The sequence below is a fragment of the Pristiophorus japonicus genome, unplaced genomic scaffold, assembly GCF_044704955.1.
Source record: "Pristiophorus japonicus isolate sPriJap1 unplaced genomic scaffold, sPriJap1.hap1 HAP1_SCAFFOLD_58, whole genome shotgun sequence".
Lineage (NCBI taxonomy): Eukaryota > Metazoa > Chordata > Chondrichthyes > Pristiophoridae > Pristiophorus > Pristiophorus japonicus.
This window is the reverse complement of record NW_027254488.1, coordinates 2,941,827-2,961,811: the sequence shown is the minus strand read 5'-3', so window position 1 is coordinate 2,961,811 and position 19,985 is coordinate 2,941,827. Positions and strand designations below refer to the sequence as shown.

At 45.6% G+C, this 19,985-nt stretch overlaps 1 non-coding gene across 1 annotated transcript; it reads left to right on the top strand.

Moving 5' to 3' along the window:
- Positions 1–4,033: 4,033 nt before the first annotated feature.
- Positions 4,034–4,107, top strand: trnan-guu (transfer RNA asparagine (anticodon GUU)). Its single transcript has one exon. It is a non-coding gene; the product is annotated as a tRNA-Asn (tRNA).
- Positions 4,108–19,985: the final 15,878 nt, after the last annotated feature.

Here is a 19,985-nt window from a genome sequence, read left to right as displayed (position 1 = left end):
TGAATTTAACTTCACGTGATTCATTCAAATCACCTTTAAATGATTGGGTAAAACCACTCCTTCTGCCACCGAAAAACAGCTTCGATTCCAGGTCAGGGCGGTAACTTCTGTAACAGCTTTTTTCAATTCAAAACCTTATAAAATTGACGACATGCAGCTAATATGAAAAAATAAGAATTCATTTAATCACCGTTAAATAACCGATAACCTTTTTCAGGATGAAATAAATAATAATATAGTTACTGAGGGACAGTAGTATCTTTAATCATTCATTTTCTCTTTACATGTGATGAATTTTTATCCCTATCTCATTTACATGCTGTATGAGAAATTGTAAGTGTTAATGACTCAGTTGTAAAACCATTGATTGTGTGTGTGTCTATTCTTGATAGGAGGAGCACTTGAGACCGAAGTTCCAGTTCGATATATGCATCAATAGAATCAATTTTCACCAGTTCCTTTAAACTCAATAACATAATTTATTTTGATTGGACTGGATGGAGGAACATGATCCATGTAAAAAATTGTTATCGTTTTACTTGTGCTGAATGTTCATAAAAGTATTGGAGTGGGAACTCACTGGATAACAGCAAAGCTTGCAATGTTTGCGGAATATATTCGTGAAGCCAAAATGCACAATGACAACCCGGAACTGTGCGGCACCGAATCCTCGGGGAAAAACATTAAAAGGCTTCGCCCGGAGATGGGTTTGGATTACCCACCTTTCAGTTACCAGCCGAATGCACTAAACCATTGCGCCACAGATACACACTGCAAGACCTGCAAAACCAGGGTGTCAGTCAGTTAAAGCTTCAGATTGCTCCGACCGGGGTGGAACATATCCACTCTCAGTTGTACTTTTCCCAAATAAAGGGTGGGACATTCATTGTGGATGTGTGGAAGCAGTCTGGTCCCGCACACTGCAGACACTTCCATGTCACCACCAACCAGCTCTACCAGAACCGGTGTGATCTACCTTCCAGCCTTCCAGTGCCTTGTCTGTGACGAAGTATGTTTCAAATGTTTTGGAATAGTTGGTTCCATGGTGTAATGGTGAGCCCTCTTGACTTTAAATCTAGTGATTTGAGTTCAAAACTCAGTGATACCTAAATTCTTGTTGTCCCAGCTGCTGAAAATTTGGGACAAACAAGTGAAAGACACCTGGTGCTGGTGGGCAGTTTTGTTGCCTTTTTCATTGATGCTTGATCTACAAGTCTAGTTGTCAAATTGTGTGCTCAACCGTCAGTTATCTGCTACAAATCAGCGGAGGACAAATCACTTTGTTGTCGAATGCTGCCTTTGCCTGCACCATGTGTGCTGAGATTATCTGTGCAATATGCATTCCGCAGGATGAATAAAAGCAATGCTTTTTGAAATGCAGGCACTGCATGTTTTGCACTCGACAAAACGTTGCATTTTCTTTTCATTAATTTTACATTAATGCATTGCAATGCCAATGCACTTTTTACGTGGCAAGATCGATAATTAGCAGAGCAGAATGAAGAGATCACAAAGTTTCTGTTTAAAGAAAGGAATCAGTCGAGAATATTTTGTGGATTTTATTTTTCTGAGACTATTTTCCCTGTGCTGGGGACACCCTGCGCAGATATGTAAAAAAGCTGGTTTTGTTAAAGCTCCAGAGACCGCATGGCAGTTAGCTGGGAGAAAAGACCTGTCTGTCATCCATTGACAAAAGAGCTGTCAGCCAGGAAGGGGGGCCACTGACAAAGCCACTCTAATTTGTAAAAGCACTTCTCACCTCCATCTCAGAAGGAGACACAGAACAATGAAACCACCAGCCTGGCCAGCCAAGGAGGAGCCGGGTCTTTCCCAACACAAAGGCTCAGAGAGATGCCCAGACTAAGGGCCATCAGCCCAATGCATGGGTGGGATGGCCCATCACTGACTAAGTACCCGTGCTTAGAAACAAAGGGGTTTTAATGATTGGCGGGAAAGATAGGGGTAGCAAGACTCCCAGAAAGACAGGGTCCTTTCCACTTTATTTTTAGCTTGGAGCTTGGTGTGAAGCTTGGAGCTTGCAGCTTGCAGCTTGTGTCTAGAGAGAGCCCCCTCTCCCTCTCGCTCTCGCTCCACCGATCGATGTACCAGAGGAAGGGGCCGCAGTACTGCAGAAGAAGCCACCGAAACTGAAGACCAGGCAGTGACTTCCCACAGCTGAGCTGAGCAAGAAAACGGGCTGCGTGTGGTGGTGAACATGGTCGCGAGTGTCCCAAGCCAGTAATCAGATATCCAAGGCCAGCTGGGTAAGGGCTCAGGGTTTTCTCAGAAGTGAAGCTTTTCAGGGCTATTCTGGGTAGGGTAATTCATTGGTAGGGGTGGGGTTAGAATCCACCAGGGAATTACTGCGTGTTACTAGGTTCATTTCTGTACTGCATGTATATTGTTTGTAACCGGGATTTTATTCTCCACAGAGACAGTGATTTCGATTAGCAGTGCATGTTTTAAACAGTGTATGTTAGACCAAATAAATATACTACGATTTATCACTGAAGCATCCCTTTCCATGACTCATTTAATTTACACTCTGAATAATTATTCCCGGATCTAGAACTTTCGTAAGGTGGGGGCGATTCAAACCGTCCGTCTGGCAATTGGGCGAGGATCACAAACACTTACAATATTTACTAAAGGATATACTTGCTTTGGAGGCAGTTCAGAGAAGGTTCACTGGGTTGACTCTGGAGATGAGCGGTCGACTTCTGAGAAAAGGTTGAGTAGGTTGGGCCTCTCCTCATTGGAATTCAGAAGAATAAGAGGTGATCTTATCGAAACGTATAAGGTCATGAGGGAGCTTGATAAGGTGGATGCAGAGAGGATGGTTCCACTGATAGGGGAGACTAGAACTTGGGGGCATAATCTCAGAATAAGGGGCCGCCCATTTAAATCTGTGATGAGGAGGAATTTCTTCTCTCAGAGTGTTGTAAATCTGTCAAACTCACTGCCTCAGAGAGCTGAGAAAGCCACGACATTAAATAAGTTTAAGACAGAGATAGCTTCTTCACTGATAAGGGAAAAAGGCTTATGGGGAACGGGCAGGGATGTGGACTTGAGTCCATGATCGGATCAGCCATGATCATATTAAAAGGCGGAGCAGGCTCGAGGGGCCATACGGCCTACTCCTGCTCCTCCTTCTTAAGTTCTTATGTTCTGAATAGCGACACACAAAAAAATGCTTTGATCATGGTTACACCTTATCTTCACGTTTGTCAAACAGTTGGCTCGTTGGTCTCGGGCTGTGATTTCCCTTTGGAGTTGTTCATTGAAATTTACGAGGGGTCCCAGAGGAGCCCTGATATTGCTCGCATATTTTGAAATTGCATCGAACTTTTGCAAAGAATGACTTGCATATCTGCAGCGCTTTTCAGGAACTCATGACGCCCCAAAGCGCTTTACAGCCATTGAGTTCTGTTTGAAGTGTTGTAGTTTGGGGAAAGATGTGCCCAGATCACCAAACATGAACCTCAACTCTTTGCAAAGAGTTTGGTGCAAATAATCAGGCATCTCAGGGCCTTGGACTTTCTTTGAATAAGTTCTGCTTGTACCTGCATTCAAGCTTGAAACAGCAACTGGGCTTCCATCTCACGGGAGGTTTGGGGTTGATGTGTGTCGCTTTCAATCTTTGAAATTTCACCAAGCAAAGAAACGGTGAATCCAACTGTCCCTGTCAGCATTTAGTTCCCGTTGAATCACAGGAATATCCGCAGTCAGGAGCTGAAAAGAAATTCAAACCTAATACCGGCTTCGAGACAATCAGAATACTTTGTCACAGACAAGGCACTGGAAGGCTGGAAGGTAGATCACACCGGTTGTGGGAGAGCTGGTTGGTGGTGACATGGAAGTGTCTGCAGTGTGCGGAACCAGACTGCTTCCACGCATCCACAATGAATGTCCCTCCATTTATTTGGGAAATGAACAACTGAGAGTGGACAAGTTCCATACCGGTCGGAGCAATCTGAAGCTTTAACTGACTGACACCCTGGTTTTGGATGTCTTGCACCTTATATGTCCATCAGTCTCTGTGGCGCAATGGGTTAGCGCGTTCGGCTGTTAACCGAAAGGTTGGTGGTTCGAGCCCACCCAGAGACGAAGTATTTAACTGTTTTTCCCCGAGTATTCGGTACCGCACAGTCCCAGGTTGTCATTGTGCGTTTTGGCTGCACGAATCTATTCCGCAAATGTTGCCAGCAGTGCTGTTATCCAATTAGTTCCCACTCCAATATTTTATGAGCATTCAGTTCAAGTAAAACGAGAACAAATTTTTACATGGATCATGTTCCTCCAACCAGCCCATTAGAAATAAATTATGTTATTGGGTTTAAAGAAACTGGTGGAAATTGATTCTATTGATACATATATAGAACTGGAACTACGGTCTCAAGTGCTCCTCCTATCAAGAATAGACACAAACACAATCAATGGTTTTACAACTGAGTCATAAACACTTACAATTTTAAACCATTCTCATACAGCGTGTAAATGAGATAGGGATAAAACTTCATCACATGTAAAGAGAAAATGAATGATTGAAGATACCACTGTTCCTCAGTAATTATATTATTATTTATTTTATTCTGAAGAAGGTTATCGGCTAATTAATGGTGATTAAAAGAATTCTTACTTTTGCACGTTGGCGGCATGTCGTCAATTTTATCAGGTTTTAAATTTAAAAATGGGTTACAATGCTGGTTGAATACATGACCCCAAAGTCTTTTTGGGATCACAGTTTGAGTCTCTCTGGTGGTTTATGCTCTCTTGTCGAGCGCCTGAGTTGGGGCTCCGGTTGTTGCGCGCTGGCCTGTGTGTCTGCTGTTTGCGGTGCCTCAGGCCTATCCGGACTGCCCACAGTGACTGGGCTCTCCTCCCTTTGGTTCCGGTGTTCGGTCACCTGTGCTAGAGTGAAATCTATATCATGTTCTTCCTCTGCTTCTTCTTTGGGGTTGCTGAACCTCTTTTTTGTTTGATCCATGTGTTTGCGGCAGATTTGTCCATTGGTAAGTTTAACGACCAGAGTCCTATTGCCCTCTTTGGCAATCACAGTGCCTGCGAGCCATTTAGGCCCTGCAGTGTAGTTGTGGACAACAACAGGGTCGTTTACACCAATATATCGTGCCCTCGCATTCCTGTCATGGTAGTTATATTGTGATTGGCGCCTGCTCTCAACAATTTCTTTCATGGTGGGGAGTATAAGGGATAACAGGTTTTGAGCGTCCTTATCATTAGCAGCCCTGCGAGTGGAAGCCCTGTGAGCGAGTGTGGTAGAGATCTATTGGCCAACAGGAGGCGTGATAAGTGGCTTTGTAGGGAACCCCCTTGGATTCTGAGCATCCCCTGTTTGATTATCTGCACTTTTCGTTCTGCCTGGCCGTTTGAGGCTGGCTTGAACGGTGCCTTTCTGACATGGTTAATTCCATTGCCTGCCATGAAGTCCTGGAATTCAGTGCTTGTGAAGCACGGGCCATTGTCACTGACCAAGATGTCCGGTAGACCGTGGGCGGCGAACATTGCCCGTAGACTTTCTACCGTGGCAGAGGATGTGCTTGAATTTAAAAGGTCACACTCGATCCATTTGGAGTGGGCGTCTACTACAACCAAAAACATTTTTCCGATGAAAGGACCTGCGTAGTCATCATGGATGCGTGACCAAGGCTTGGCGGGCCATGGCCAGGGGCTAAGGGGGGCTTCCCTGGGCGCATTGCCCAGCTGGGCACACGTGTTGCACCTGCGAACACAAACTTCCAGACCTGCATCTATCCCTGGCCACCAAACGTGTGACCTGGCAATTGCCTTCATCATGACAATGCCCGGATGCTCATTGTGGAGTTCTCTGATGAACACCTCTCTGCCCATCTGGGGCATGACTACACGATTTCCCCACAATAGGCAATCGGCCTGAATCGAGAGTTCATCCCACCCCTGTGAAATGGTTTAAATTCCTCAGGGCATGCCCTGTACGTGGCTGCCCAGTCCTCATGCAGGACACATTTCTTGACTAGAGACAATAGCGGGTCTCTATTTGTCCAGACATTAATCTGACCGGCTGTCACAGGTGAGCCTTCACTTGCGAAAGCTTCAACAGCCATGACCATCTCAGCGGCATGCTTGGTAGCCCGCTCAGTGGTGTCTAGTGGGAGCCTGCTGAGTGCATCGGCGCAGTTTTCAGTGCCCGGTCTGTGCCGAATTGTGTAGTCATAGGTGGCTGACGTGAGTGCCCACCTCTGTATGCGGACCGATGCGTCTGCATTTATGGCCTTGTTGTCGGCCAAAAGGGATGTGAAGGGTTTGTGATCTGTCTCCAGCTCAAATTTCCTGCCAAACAGGTACTGGTGCATTATCTTTACCGAATATACACATGCGAGCGCCTCCTTTTCTATCATCCCGTAGCCCCTTTCTGCCTGGGACAGACTTCTGGAGGCATAAGCTACCGGCTGTAACTGACCCTTGGCATTGACATGCTGCAACACACACCCGACACCATAGGACGACGCATCGCACGTTAACACAAGTTTCTTACATGGGTCATATCGCGTTAACAGATTGTTGGAACATAACAAATTGTGTGCTCTATTAAAAGCCCTTTCCTGGCTGTCCCCCTAGACACATTCGCGACCTTTGCTTAGGAGCACGTGTAGCGGCTCGAGCAGCGTGCTCAATTTGGGAAGAAAGTTACCAAATAGTTGGGGAGCCCCAGGAACAAATGCAGCTCCGTCGTGTTACGGGGTCTGGGTGCTCTCTGGATCGCTTCCGTCTTGGATGCAGTAGGGCTGATCCCGTCTGCTGCTACCCTCATCCCCAGGAATTCTACCTCTGGAGCAAGGAAGACGCACTTCGCCTTTTTCAGTCGCAGCCCTACACGGTCCAGTCTGCGTAGCACCTCCTCCAGGTTGTGGAGGTGTTCTTCAGTATCGTAACCCGTGATGAGGATGTCGTCCTGAAAAACCATCGTCCCTGGAATCGACTTAAGGAGGCTTTCCATATTTCGTTGGAAGATCGCGGTGGCTGAGCGAATCCTGAACGGACATCTGTTGTACTCAAACAAACCCTTGTGTGTCGTGATGGTGGTCAGCTTCTTCAACTCACTCGCCAGCTCCTGGGTCATGTAAGCTGAGGTCAGGTCCAATTTAAAAAAGGTTTGCCACCGGATAGCATCGCAAAGAGGTCCTCCACTCTCGGTAGCGGGTACTGATCTTGGAGTGACACCCGATTGATGGAGGCCTTGTAATCACCATATATCCTGACTGACCCATCCGCTTTGAACACCGGTACAATCGGGCTCGCCCAGTCACTGAATTCGACTGGCAAAATGATACCTTCCCTCAGCAGGCGGTTCAATTCACCTTCTATCTTTTCCCGCATCACGTACGGCACCGCTCTGGCCTTGTGGTGTCCTGGCCTGGCTTCCGGGTTTATGTGAATCACTACCTTGGCCCCCATGAAAGTGCCAATGCCGGGTTGAAATAATGAGTCAAATTTGTGCAGGATCTGTGAGCATGAAACTCGCTCCACAGAGGAAATAGCATTAACATTGCCCCATTTCCAGTTCATGACAGCAAGCCAACTCCTCCCTTGTATTGCGGGACCGTCCCCCGGGACAACTCAGAGTGGCAACCTGTTCTCCGAATCTTTGTGGGTCACGATTATCGTGGCGCTGCAAAGCACCGGAATGATCTCCTTGGTGTACGTCCGTACCTGTGCGTCAATCGGTGATAATTTTGGCCCTACTGGCCTTGGACGCCCACAACTTTTCAAACTATTTGATACCCATCAGGGACTGGCTAGCCCCCGTGTCTAGCTCCATTGATACTGGGATGCCACTGAGGAGCACTTTCATCATTATCGGTGGCGTCCTGGTGTATGAACTGTATACGTGCTCCACATGAACTCACTGAACTTCAGCTTCCAGCGATTTCCCCCAGCGTTCATTTCTGCAATTTCTGTAGGTATTTTGTTCATCTCTGCAAACTCCGGCTGAGTTTGTGCCTCCATGCCTCCAACATGAGCTGTTGTTGGAAACAAAAGATCCCTTGCTCATCAATCGTCCCTGAATACCCCTGTGACTGTCCTTGAGTGTGCCATTAACAGGTGTTGATGGCCCCATTACTGGCCACATTGTCCCTTGCAATGGTGTGAATCGCCGTTCTGCTTGCCATTATCTCTGTCGAACTCCCCCTCTGGGTTCGACGACATGTTCGGGCATACCCGATTGCCCTTGTCTGCCTGGAGAACTGTGTGCTGCTTCAACAATGTTGATTCTCTGTCCCAACCATTCCTTTACACAGTATCTCTCGTCTATTCTGCTAGCGGCCATGCTCACGTGGTTTAAATCCCAGTTTCTCGTCGCCATTGATACATCCTTACTATACAGTAGAAATGCACACGAGGCCCATGCTTGAGAAAAGGTCAGTCTGTGGCCTGTCCTTTATTGCTTAGCACTCAAGTGATGAAAGTGGGTGGAGCTTCCCCTTTTATACCTGAAGGTCCAGGTTAGAAGTGTCTCCCACAAGTTCACCACCTAGTGGTCATTGTTCTCACAGTGTACAACTGAGGTCAGATTATATATGGGTTACAATGTTGGTTGAATAAATGACAATAAGCACTTAACATTTTAAACCATTCTCCTAAAATACAGTGTGTAAACGAGATAGGGATAAAAGTTCATCACATGTAAAGAGAAAATTAATGATTGAAGCTAGTAAAAGATCCTCTCGGAATAAGTGATCACAGTATGGTTGAATTTGTTATACAGATTGAGGGTGAGGAAGTAGTGTCTCAAACGAGCGTACTATGCTGAAACAAAGGGGACTTTAGTGGGATGAGGGCAGAGTTGGCTAAAGTAGACTGGAAACACAGACTAAACGGTGGCACAATTGAGGAACAGTGGAGGACTTTTAAGGGGCTCTTTCATAGTGCTCAACAAAAATATATTCCAGTGAAAAAGAAGGGCAGTAAGAGAAGGCATAACCAGCCGTGGATAACCAAGGAAAAAAAGGAGAGTATCAAATTAAAAACCAATGCGTATAAGGTGGCCAAGGTTAGTGGGAAAATAGAAGATTGGGAATATTTTAAACGACAGCAAAGAATGACTAAGAAAGCAATAAAGAAAGGAAAGATAGATTACGAAGGTAAACTTGTGCAAAGCATAAAAACGGATAGTTAAAGCTTTTACCGATATATAATACGGAAAAGAGTGACTAAAGTAAATGTTGGTCCCTTAGAAGATGAGAAGGGAGATTTAAAAATGGGAACTGTGGAAATAGCTGAGACCTTAAACAATTATTTTGCTTCGGTCTTCACAATGATAGACACAGAAACCATGCCAGAAATTGCTGGTCACAGGAATGTGGGAAGAGAGGACCTTGAAACAATCACTATCACTAGGGGGGTAGTGCTGGACAGGCTAATGGGACTCAAGGTAGACAAGTCCCCTGGTCCTGATGAAATGCCAGGGTATTAAAAGAGATGGCGGAAGTTATAGCAGATGCATTCGTTATAATCTACCAAAATTCTCTGGACTCTGGGGAGGTACCAGCGGATTGGAAAGTAGCTAATGTAATGCCTCTGTTTAAAAAAGCGGGCAGACAAAAGGCAGGTAACTATAGGCTGGTTACTTTAACATCTGTAATAGGGAAAATGCTTGAAACTATCATGAAGGAAGAAATAGCGGGACATCAAGATAGGAATAGTGCAATCAAGCAGACGCAGCATGGATTCATGAAGGGGAAATCATGTTTAACTAATTTACTGGAATTCTTTGAGGATATAACGAGCATGTTGGATAGAGGTGTACCGATGGATGTGGTGTATTTAGATTTCCAAAAGGCATTCGATAAGGTACCACACAAAAGGTTACTGCAGAGAATAAAGGTACGCAGAGTCAGTGGAAATATATTAGCATGGATAGAGAATTGGCTGGCTAACAGAAAGCAGAGAGTCGGGATAAATGGGCCCTTTTCGTGTTGGAAATCGGTGGTTAGTGGTGTGCCACAGGGCTCGGTGCTGGGACCAAAACTGTTTACAATATACATAGACCTGGAAGAGGGGACAGAGTGTAGTGCAACAAAATTTGCAGATGACACAAAGATTAGTGGGAAAGCAGGTTGTGTAGAGGACACAGAGAGGCTGCAAAGAGATTTAGATAGGTTAAATGAATGGGCTAAGGTTTGGCAGATGGAATACAATGTCGGAAAGTGTGAGGTCATCCACCTTGGGAAAAAAAAACAGTAAAAAGGGAATATTATTTGAATGGGGAGAAGTTGCAACATGCTGCGGTGCAGAGGGACCTGGGGGTCCTTGTGCATGAATCCCAAAAAGTTAGTTTGCAGGTGCAACAGGTAATCAGGAAGGCGAATGGAATGTTGGCCTTCATTGCGAGAGGCATGGAGTACAAAAGCAGGGAGGTCCTGCTGCAACTGTATAGGGTATTGGTGAGGCCGCACCTGGAGTACTGCGTGCAGTTTTGGTCATATTACTTCAGGAAGGATATACTAGCTTTGGAGGGGGTACAGAGACAATTCATTCGGCTGATTCCGGAGATGAGGGGGTTACCTTATGATGATAGATTGAGCAGACTGGGTCTTTGCTCGTTGGAGTTCAGAAGGATGAGGGGTGATCTTGTAAAAACAATTGAAATATTGAAAGGGATAGACAAGATAGAGGCAGAGAGATTGTTTCCACTGGTCAGGGAGACTAGACCTAGGGGGCACAGCCTCAAAATACGGGGGAGACATCCATTGTGGATGTGTGGAAGCAGTCTGGTCCCGCACACTGCAGACACTTCCATGTCACCGCCAACCAGCTCTCCCACAGCCGGTGTGATCTACCTTCCAGCCTTCCAGTGCCTTGTCTGTGACAAAGTATTCTGATTGTCCCGAAGCCGGTAATGGTTTTAATTTCTTTTAGCTCCTGACTGCGGATATTCCTGTGATTAAACGTGAACAAAATGCTTACAAGGACAGTTGGATTCAGCGATTCTTTGCTTGGTGAAATTTCAAAGATTGAAAGCGATGCACATCAACCCCAAACCTCGTCACCTACTCGCTAACCGCTACACGCTGCTTCCGTGAGATGGAAGCCCAGTTGCTGTTTCAAGCTTGAATGCAGGAACAAGCAGAACTTATTCCAAGAAAGTCCAAGTCCCTGAGGCATCTGATTATTTGCACCGAACTCCTTCGCAAAGAGTTGAGGTACGTGTGGGGTGATTTGGGCACAACTTTCCCCACACTATAACACTTCAAATATAACTCAACGGCTGTAAAGTGCTTTCTCTCTTCCTCTTGTCTGTATCCTGTGCTTTTATTTCTCTATTTATTCCCCCTGTCTCAATTTCTAGTGTTTAAAAGGGAACAAAAGATGAAGTTGGTGTCACTGTGGAACAATTTCTCTCGCTCAAAGTTAGATGCACGATCGTCGCTCCATGAGGTCTCGGCAGCTAGCCGTTGATATTCAGGTCCATTAATAAATATATTTTTTTGTATTTATACAAATTATCGAAGCTGTTCCCTGGTCGCGTGGTTAAGATGTCGAGCATTAAACCTCTTTCCATTCTCAATCAGTTCATCGCAGAAACATAATTGAGGTGTGTGAGAGGATTAATGATTGCTGTAATCGCCGTTAATAACCCCACTACTATCTGTTGCAGAACGAGCTTACACATTCTCCCGCTTCTCCTGCTCTTTGCCGGACACGTGTTCGGGGTTTAATTTTACAAACTGGGTGTGTTCGCCGATCGCGGGGAGACGGTAGGAGCCTCTGTGGCCCCACTGTGAGGATGTAGAAGTGAACACTGTGGCTGGGTGATCCGTGACATTTCTGTAAAGGCAGCAGAGGAGAAGGATTGAGAACTTTCAGTGTGGGACAGAAGTTGTTTAAGGTGAGCCAGCACATTTTGATCAGCACAGAGGGAGCTCACTGGTCAGCTCCCCTCTGTTGGGGTTACTGTGCCAGAGGTTTCCGTAGTGCAGTGGTTGTCACGTTTGCTTTATATGTGTACGATCACTGGTTCGATCCCAAGTGCGAACTTTATGTTTAAACTTGCTGTGGATGAACAATTGGAACCGAGTTGAGTCTCCGAGCAAATACTGCCTGACATGCTGAGATTTCCAGCATTTGCTGTATTTATTGATTAAAGTATCAACTCTCCCTCAGTTAGCATTTCTTTCATTGTGCAAAAGAAGGTGATGGGTTAATTAATGATGCTTTCCCGTGAAAGCAACACAAAAGTTTAACGAATAAACATACGGTGACTGGCAGGTGAGCGCTGCTTCTGACACCCAGTGGGAATGGGCGGGGATTTTAAAGCCCTTTTTATTGCAGAACCTTCATATCGATGAACATCTCAGACTCAGTGTTTCGGCCTCGTGGTGCAGCGGTGGTGTGTCTGCCTCTTGATCAGAAAGTTGCGTGTTTAAATCATGTTGAGGTCCCTGTCCTTTTGGGCAATTCCAGAATTAATATTTTCTTTGCTGTTTCACAATAACCAGACCCTTGCTCAAAGGTATGTCTCAATGTTTACCCGGTGTCAGGCAGAGATACGCCTGTTGTCCTCATTTACTTCATGTGACAGGACACAAAAGTTCAAAATCAAACTGCAGGTGGCCACCCATAATATTGAGCAGTCAGGATGGCCGAGCGGTCTAAGTTGCTGCATTCAGGTTGCAGTCTGCTTCGAAAGCGTGGGTTCCGTAGTGTAGTGGTCATCACATTCGATTAACACGCAAAAGGTTCCTGTTTCAAAACCAGCTGAAAACGTGTTCAATTAAATATGAGAAGCATTGAATAATGCGCATTTCTTGTTCAGTATTAACAAAGCATCATGTCTCCCAGTCCTGCTATATTGACTGAATACTCTGTACAGTTCGGTACACATTGAAACTCTACAGTTTCCAGCCCTGACGGTGCAGAAAGCCCCTCTCAAAGCTGCACATTCCGGCTGCTTTCAGTTGAGTTGTGAGAGATTATTGACGGATCCTGCAGCTGTGAAAAGAAATGATGTGTTAGAGGGGTCATCAAACGAGGCCATGTGGGTTGAATTAAATAACAAAAATGGGGCGATCACACTACTGGGAGTTCACTATAGGCCCCCAGGCAGTTAGAGGGAGATAGAAGAACAAATATATGGGCAGATTGTTGAGAAGTGCAAAACCTATAGAGCTGTAATAGTGGAGGATTTTAACTTCCCGAATATTAACTGGCAAAATGATAGTGTGAATGGTACAGATGATGGAGAATTCCTAAAATGCATTCAGGAGAACTTCTTTATCCAGTATGTAACAAGCCCATCAAGGGAGGGGCGGTTCTGGACTGGGTCTTGTGATCGAAGAGGGGCAGGTATCAGGGGTATTAGTGGGAGAGCATTTTGGTGCGTGTGATCATACTCAGTAAGGTTTAGGGTAGTTATAGAAAAGGACAAAGGGGACCAGGAATAAAAGTTCTCAATTGGGGTAAAGCCAATTTTGCTGAGCTGAGATGGAATTTGGCCAAAGTGGACTGAGAACGGCTACTTGCTGGTAAATCAGTGTCAGAGCAGTGGGAGGCATTCAAGGAGGAGCTCCTGAGGGCACAGCGCAAGTATGTTCCCTACAAACAAAGTTGGGACGAACAAATCTAGAGCTCCCGGGATGTCAGGGACCATAGAGGGAAAGTTAACGAAAAAAAGGGAAGCTTATGGCAGATACCGATGACTCAATACTGCAGAAACTCGAGAGATGCTGAGGTGCAATTAAAAAATATATCAGGAAAGCAAAGAGAGAGCATGAGAGAATGTTGGCAATTAAATCTGGGAAAACCCAAAGAAGTTTTATAAATAGATTAAGAGCATGATGATAACTAGAGAAAGAGTGGAGCCTATTAGAGTCCATAAAGGGAATCTGTATGCGGAGGCGGAAGGCTTGGGTAGGATTCTTTATGAATACTTTGCATCTGTTTTCACAAAAGATAGGGGCGATGTGGACTTTGCAATGAGGGTGGAGAAGTGTGAAATATTAGATGAAATAAACAGAGTGAGAGAGGAAGTAGTGGTGGCTTAGCAGCTTTGAAAGTGGATAAATCCCCAGGCCCGGATGAAATGTATCCCAGGCTGATAAGAGCAGCAAAAGAGGAAATAGCAGAGGCTCTGACCACCATTGTCCAATCCTCACTGGCTACAGAGGATTGGAGCACTGCTAACATTGTACCTTTGTTTAAAAAGGGAGAAAGGGATTGAGTAAATACAGGCTGGCCAGCCGAACCTTTTACAATTATTTGTAAAATTCATGAGGGACAGGATAAATCTTCATTTGGAAAGACATGGATTAATCAAGGATAGTCAACATGCATTTGTCAAGGGAAGGTCGTGTCTGACTAAATAGATTGCATTTTTCGAGGAGGTAACCAGGAGGGTTGATGAGGGCAGTGGTATGATGTAATGTATATGCACTTTAGAAAAGCTTTTGCTAAGGTCGCACTTGGAAGACTGGTTACGAATGTAAAAGCCCATGGGATTCAAGGGAAAAGTGGCAAGTTGGGTCCAAAATTTGTTCAGAGGCAGGAATCAAAGCGTAATGATTGATGGGTGATTTTGTGATCCAGTGGGGTTCCGCAGGGCTCAGTGCTGGGTCCCTTGCTTTTTGTGGTATACATCAATGACTTGGACTTAAATGTTGAGGGTATGAGTAAGAATTTTGCAGATGACACGAAAACAGGCTGAGTAGTTGATGATGAAGAAGAAAGTGGCGGACTGCAGGAAGATATCAATGGACGTCTCAAAGCGCTTTGCAGCCAATGCAGTACTTTTTGAAGTGCGGTCACTCTTGTAGTGTGGGAGACACAGCCGCCAATTTGCACACGGCAGGCTCCTATAGGCAGCAGTGTGATGATGACCAGATCATCTGTCTCTGTGATGTTGATTGAGGGATAAATATTGACCAGGACACGAATCCTGGCCACATTGATCCTCCCACCACTTCACACTGTTCTCCGAGGGACCAGGGCGATGATACTAAAACAACAAGCGAAGTTGGTAAGCTATTCATGCAGTCCATCGGAATCCAGCCACACCTCCTTATACCACGGGTAACATCTCTCCATGGATTCTGGAATCTGGATCAACAAACCATAATCCCATCTTAGAAGTTTTTGAGATGGGCGTCTGGGTGACGTCATCAAAACCCTGGTCGTCATTTTGGAGCGTGAGCAGGAACATCGGCAGGGCCCAGGGACAGAGGAGTGGGAAGGTCGGGGCGGATGAGCGGTGAGTGTTTGTGGCGAGATGCGGTGAATGTTTATGGTGGAGGAGCGGCGACAGATCATGGAGGAGGTGCGACAGATGACGGTACGGGGCCCAGAAGAGCCGACGGCCCAGGGGCAGCACGGGCCAACCCACACTGCGATATGTGTGGGCACTGGGTCCATGCAGCAGAGCTGGTCTCCTGTCATCTTAGTTAACCCTTGCCACTGGAACAAGACCCAGCTCTGTCAAGCCTGTGTGGTGGCTGGTGTGCAACGGTCACCCCACGTTAAAAAAATCCACACAAAGGCAACTTCCACCCCCTCAATTGGAGTCCAGGACTGGAACATCGGGTCCTTCATCGAAACACCTGTGAACTCCTGGAAGCAAATCGTCCTCGATCGAGGGACCGCCTATGATGATGATGATCAATGTACTGGTCAGTTGGGCAGAACTGTGGCAAATGGAATTCAATCCAGATAAGTGTGAGGTAATGCATTTAGGGTGGTTTAACAAGGCAAGGGAATACACATTAAATGTTACGACACTGAAAAGTGTAGAGGAACAAAGGGACCTTGGAGTGCAGGTCCACAGATCCCTGAAGGTAGCAGGCCAGGTAGTTAATGTGGTTAAGAAGGCACATGGAATACTTGCCTATATTAGTCAAGGCATGGAATACAAGAGCAAGGAGGTTATGCTTGAACTGTACAAAACACTGGCTGCACCACAGCTGGAGTACTGCGTGCAGTTCTGGTCACCACATTACTGGAAAGATGTGATTTCACTGGAAAGGGAGCAGAGGAGATTTACTTGAATGTTGCCTGGTCTGGAGAATTTTGGCTATGAGGATAGTTTGGAGATGCTGAGTCTGTTTTCTTTGGAACAGAGGAGTCTGAGCGGAGACCTGATTGAGGTGCATAAAATTGAGGGGCCTGGATAGAGTGGATATGAAGGTCCTGTTTCTCTTGGCAGAGGGGTCAACAAACAGGGGGCGTAGATTTTAAGTAATTGGGGGAGGTTTAGAGGAGATATGAGGGGACATTCCATCACCCAGAGGGTGGTGGGTGTCGGGAACTCAATGCCTGAAAGGGTGGTCGAGGGACGGACCCTCACCACAGTTAAAAGATACGTGGATGTGCAATTAAAGTGCCGCAACCGACAGAGCTCTGGACCGAGAGCTGGAAAGTGGGATTAGGCTGGATAGCTCTGCGTCGGCCGGCGGGGACACGATGGGCCGAAATGGCCTCACTCTGTGCTGAAACTTTCTGATTCTATGATTCTATTAATATATATGTATATATATATATATATATATATATATATATATATATATATATAATAAATACAATTATCGTAATTTTTCCTTGGTGGTCGAGTGGTTAAGATCCCGAGCACTAACCCTCTTTCTATTCTCAATCAGTTTATCACATGAAAATAATTGAGGTCTGTGAGAGGATGAATAATTGCATACCTCGGGAGCCTATTATCAGCGAGGGCAGGCATCGACGACGAGGTTCAACACTGCCTCCAGTGCGCCAGTGCAGCCTTCGGCCACCTGAGGAAGAGAGTGTTCGAAGATCAGGCCCTCAAATCTGCCACTAAGCTCATGGTCTACAGGGCTGTAGTGATACCTGTCCTCCTGTATGGCTCAGAGACATGGACCTTATACAGTGGACACCTCAAGTCGCTGGAGAAATACCACCAATGATGTTTCTGCAAAATCCTGCAAATCCCCTGGGAGGACAGACGCACCAACGTTAGCGTCCTCAATCAGGCTAACATCCCCAGCATCAAAGCACTGACCACACTCGACCAGCTCCGTTGGACGGGCCACATTGTTCGCATGCCTGACACAAGACTCCAAAAGCAAGCGCTCTACTCGGAACTTCGACACGGCAAGCGAGCCCCAGGTGAGCAGGGGAAACGTTTCAAGGACCCTCAAAGCCACTTCATAAAATGCAACATTCCCACCAACACCTGGGAGTCCCTGGATAAAGACCACCCTCAGTGGAGGAAGAGCATCTGGAGGGTGCTGAGCACCTCGAGTCTCATCGCCGAGAGCATGCAGAACACATGCACAGACAGCGGAAGGAGTGTGTGGCAAACCAGTCCCACCCACCCTTTCCTTCAACCACTGTCTGTCCAACCTGTGACAGAGACTGTAATTTCCGTATTGGACGGTTCAGTCACCTGAGAACTCACTTTTAGAGTGGAAGCAAGTCTTCCTCGATTTCGAGGGATTGCCTATGATGATGATGAATTGCTGTAATCACCGTTAATAACCCCGTTACTTTCTGTTACAAACTGAGTTTACAGACTCTATGGCTTCTCCTGCCCTTTGCGGGACACTTGTTCCGGGTGTAACTTTACAAACTGGGTGAGTTTGCAGCCCCTTATTCTAAGATTATACCCCTTAGTTCTAGTCTCCCCTACCAGTGGAAACATTCTCCTTGTCAAGCACCCTCATAATCTTATACATTTTGATCAGATCACCACCTATTCTTCTGAATTACAATGAGTCGAGGCCCAATCTACACAACCTTTCCTCATAAGTCAACCCCCTCATCTCCAGAATCAACCGAGTGAACCTTCTCTCAACTGCCTCCAGAGCAAGTATATCCTTTCGTAAATATGGAAAACAAAACTGCACGCAGTATTCCAGGTGTGACCTCACCAATACCCTGTATAACTGCAGCAAGATTTCCCTGCTTTTATACTCCATCCCTTTTGCAATAAAGGCCAAGATTACATTGGCCTTCCTGATCACTTGCTGGTGATCTAGTTTGCTAGATATGAAGGCCAGCTTAACATTAGTCTTATTTGATTATTTTCTGTACCTGACCATGACATTTACATAAAAACATGTTGACTCTGTCGAATCATGTTATAATTTTCAAAGTGCCCTGACACCACTTCCTTAACAATGGATTGCAGCATTTTCCCGATGACTGATGTCAGACTAACTGTCCTGTAGTTCCCGGTTTTCTCTCTCCCTCCTTTCTTGACTAGCGATGTTACATTTTCTAACTTCCGATCCGCTGGGACTGTTGTCGAATCTGGACATCGTGGTGCAACGGTTGCGGGTCTAACTCCCGATCAGGAGGCTGCGTGTTCAAATCAGTTAAATTAGCTGTTGTTCTTCCGGAATTGATATTGTGTTTGCTGTTTCACAATAACCAGACCCTTGCTCTAAAACCTGTCTCACTGTTTCCCCAGGGGCACAGTCATGTTACAATAAACATTCTGAATCAGATGCCTGAAGTACAGTGTGTAAAATGGGATATGGTTTAACAGTTAACATGCAAAGCACAGAACCAATTATTCAATTATCGACTTTCCCTCAGTTAACATTACTTTCACTGTGCAAAACAAGCTGATCAGTTAATTAATAAAGTTTGCCCGAGAAAGCGACATAAAATTTAACGATAATGATTCGCCCAACATGGGGCTCAAACCCACAATAGTGAGATTAAGAGTCTCATGCTGTATCTACTGAGCTAGCAAGGATTATGTAAATCACACATCCCTGTCGGTGATTGCAGCCAGGCGCCTGTTGGTTTCGCCCCATTTCCCAGAGTTTCCCGATCCTGTCTGTCTCTCTGGCTCTGTTTAATCTGTGTGTGGCCACCTCCAGTTTGATTTTGAACAAATACCTGTGTTTGTGTATTCAGTAAAAACAGAAAATGCTGGAAACACTCAGCAGGTCGGGCAGTATCTGTGGAGGTGGGGAAGTGGGAATAATCGATGGGTTTGTTTGCGGCTTTGATCTGTTGCTGGGAAGTGAGGCAGCGCTGCAGGATGCTTTTTTTCGAGGTGTAGCAGAGGTTTCCATCGTGTAACGATTATCACCTTCGCTGCACATGTGAAATATCCTCGGTTTGAGCACGGACAGAAACATTATTTTGGAGAATATTTTTCTGTGGAATACATTTTTTAAAAGTAGCCCGAGGTTCCTTTTATCATGAGCGATGAACAACTTAACTCACTCTCCTAAAATACAGTATGTGTAAAATCAGACAGGGGATAAAACTTCTTCAATGATTAAAGTTCCTTAACTCAGTAAAGTTCAGTTATTGAAGTTTCCATCAATTCATTGCATAAACTTAATTGAGGTGTGTGAGAGGATTAATAATGGGCTTTAATCGTTAATGAGCCCATTACTTTATGTTATTGACCCAGGTTACACACTCTCTTGCTTCTGAAAGAGTTGAGATGCGTGTGGGGTGATTTGGGCAGATCTTTCCCCACATTACAAGGCTCCATCGGTATTTCATTGACTTTAAATCACTTGAGGATATCCTGAGTTGTTGAAAGGCCACGTAAAAATGCAAGTCATTCTTTGCAAAAGTTCTAACCGCAAGTTCAAACTTCGCCGGCAAATGGAGACTCACAAAGAATTTGTTCTGACACACGACAAAGTCCTTAAAACTGGGATTCAGCAGTTCAGCTGCTCGCTTAACATTTCCGTCTGACCTGGTGCTGCAAGTGGAGATGTGTCCGCAGTGAAGCGTTTAACACGTTCACCTTACACACGGGAAAGCTCACCGGGTGGAAATATTTTGTTGGAACTTTCTCCTCAAGCTTTTTCAGGGGATAGATTGTTCTCCAGTGAAAGGACATAAGATCATAAGAACGTAAGAATTAGGAACAGGAGTCTGCCATTCGGCCCATTTTAATGTTTTCAAAGTGATTTCACCCGGGGATCTTTGGTGTGTTTGGGGAACATGATAACCGCTACACTACAGACACACGGTGGTAGATGTTG